We start from the raw sequence: 2818 nt of genomic DNA, 5'->3' as shown, positions 1-2818 counted from the left end.
AATAAAATCTGTAATTTCTGCTGAATGTTGCATCTTTTTAATTTCAGTCTGAAACAAATGCTTGTTTGCGATCATGTGACTATTATGACGTGCAAAATTCAGACAGAGTGCAGGAAGTGATGAATCTGTACACTGTGTGAATTAGACATACAGGAAAGCAGCAGCACAACAGAGCTGGATGAAGCTGTAGGCAGCAGGTAACCCATGTTGAATCTGCAGCCACGCCTTACACCCTGAGGGACGGGCCCCAGAGGACCAGGGCCGCCCTTTGCCAAAGGGACGCAGTGAAACTTTCACCCTTCAAACCACGACAAGACACCAGAGGAGCCAGAGCTGCTGTGGTGGCACCAGTTTAGGCTGACCCAGTTTCATTTAACACAGTTTGTACTCTTCACTCTTCAAAGAAAAAAACAAAAAGAACAAAATGTATTTGCACTGATTTCTGTAGATCCATTTATCTTCAACTGCGTTTATATTATCCATAGCAAAGTATTTATTTATTACTCCTGCACTGCTCTGACACTTTAATTAACTACCTTACACTGCAACACCTGCACTGACAACCACCTAAATCTGCTCTACCATCGTATCTACTGTAGTAAAAGCTCTCTGTAGTTGTCCTGGGATGAGGCGATCATTTGACTGCTGGGGGTTTTTATTCTTATATTTTTATTCTTACATTTAACGTAAAACTTTTTAAAAAATTAATAGCCCGAGCTATTATTTGCTTAAATTACTAAACTCAACAGGCCCATATTTGGGACAGGCCTTTAATTCCTTTCACACAAAACTGTTGCTCAGCAAAGATCATCGCGCCAGTTAATCTGAATAAATTACAGTCTTCTCTGGTGCTCATGGTTTTAGTAAAATGAAATGAACTGAGCTGAACAAAAGTTTGAGTACTTATATTTATGTGTGATCTAAACAGCGAACTAACGTGAGCTCAAGCTGGTAGCCAACAAGATGGTCTGCCAGGCAACCAGACCAGGCCTCGAACTGAGACAGGCCTTTCTTTGTCAAAATGTGGAGCCACACTGGGCGAGTAAAAGAAACTGGATGTTTTATTGGGAGTAGGCTTTTAAGTTTTACGGTACATCCTCTATCCATATGTGTATGTGTGTTTTTGAATGTGTTGTTTAATAAGGTACTACATGTCTTAATTTCCCTCAGGATTAATAAGCATTAATAAAGTATCCATCCATCCATCCATCCAGCCAGCCATCCAGACAGCAAAGCTGATGGATGCATGAATTGAATAATGCCGTAATTTGGTTGTACCATTAAAAAAACACTGAAATAATTTGTGTGTGTGTCTGTTAGTGATGAATGTACATTCACATGACAGTGTTGTCATAGAGTACATTAGTCTACATCACTGTGCCACTTTGTAACTGCTGATGAAAACATGTATAAGTAACGTCGTAAAAATGTCATGGTATAGTATGTCGTCCAAAATGTGATAAAAACGTCCGAATAAGTTATGTCGTCCAAAATGTGATGAAAACGTCATAGTATAGCATGTCGTCAAAATGTGATAAAAACGTCATAGTATAGCATGTCGTCAAAAATGTGATGAAAACGTCACAGTATAGTATGTCGTCCAAAATGTGACGAAAACGTCATAGTATAGTAAGTCGTCCAAGATCATGAAAAAACGTCATAGTATAGTATGTCGTCAAAATGTGATAAAAACGACATAGTATAGTATGTCGTCAAAATGTGATAAAAACGACATAGTATAGTAAGTCATCAAAAATCATGAAAAAAAGATCATAGTATAGCATGTCATCAAAAATTATAAAAGTCACAGTATAGCATGTCGTCCAAAATGTGATGAAAACGTCATAGTATAGTATGTCGTCAAAAATGTGATGAAAACGTCATAGTATAGTATGTCGTCCAAAATGTGATGAAAACGTCATAGTATAGTATGTCATCCAAAATGTGATGAAAATGTCACAGTATAGTATGTTGTCCAAAATGTGACGAAAACGTCATAGTATAGTATGTCGTCAAAAATGTGATAAAAAAGGTCACAGTATAGTATGTTGTCCAAAATGTGACGAAAACGTCATAGTATAGTATGTCGTCAAAAATGTGATAAAAAAGGTCACAGTATAGTATGTTGTCCAAAATGTGACGAAAACGTCATAGTATAGTATGTCGTCAAAAATGTGATAAAAAGGTCACAGTATAGTATGTTGTCCAAAATCATGAAAAAGGTCACAGTATAGTATGTCGTCAAAAATGTGATAAAAAAGGTCACAGTATAGTATGTTGTCCAAAATGTGACGAAAACGTCATAGTATAGTATGTCGTCAAAAATGTGATAAAAAAGGTCATAGTATAGTAAGTCATCAAAAATCATGAAAAAAAGGTCACAGTATAGTATGTCGTCAAAATGTGATAAAAACGACATAGTATAGTAAGTCATCAAAAATCATGAAAAAAAGATCATAGTATAGCATGTCATCAAAAATTATAAAAGTCACAGTATAGCATGTCGTCAAAATGTGATGAAAAGTCATAGTATAGTAAGTCGTCAAGATCATGAAAAACGATCATAGTATAGTATGTCATCAAAAATCATGAAAAACTTCACAGTATAGCATGTCGTCCAAAATGTGACGAAAACGTCATAGTATAGTATGTCGTCAAAATGTGATAAAAAGGTCATAGTATAGTAAGTCATCAAAAATCATGAAAAAACGTCATAGTATAGTATGTCGTCAAAATGTGATAAAAACGTCATAGTATAGTAAGTCATCAAAAATCATGAAAAAAAGATCATAGTATAGCATGTCATCAAAAATTATAA

Source organism: Epinephelus fuscoguttatus, linkage group LG16 (genome assembly GCF_011397635.1).
Source record: "Epinephelus fuscoguttatus linkage group LG16, E.fuscoguttatus.final_Chr_v1".
Classification (NCBI taxonomy): domain Eukaryota; kingdom Metazoa; phylum Chordata; class Actinopteri; order Perciformes; family Serranidae; genus Epinephelus; species Epinephelus fuscoguttatus.
Note: the sequence above shows the minus strand (reverse complement) of the source record.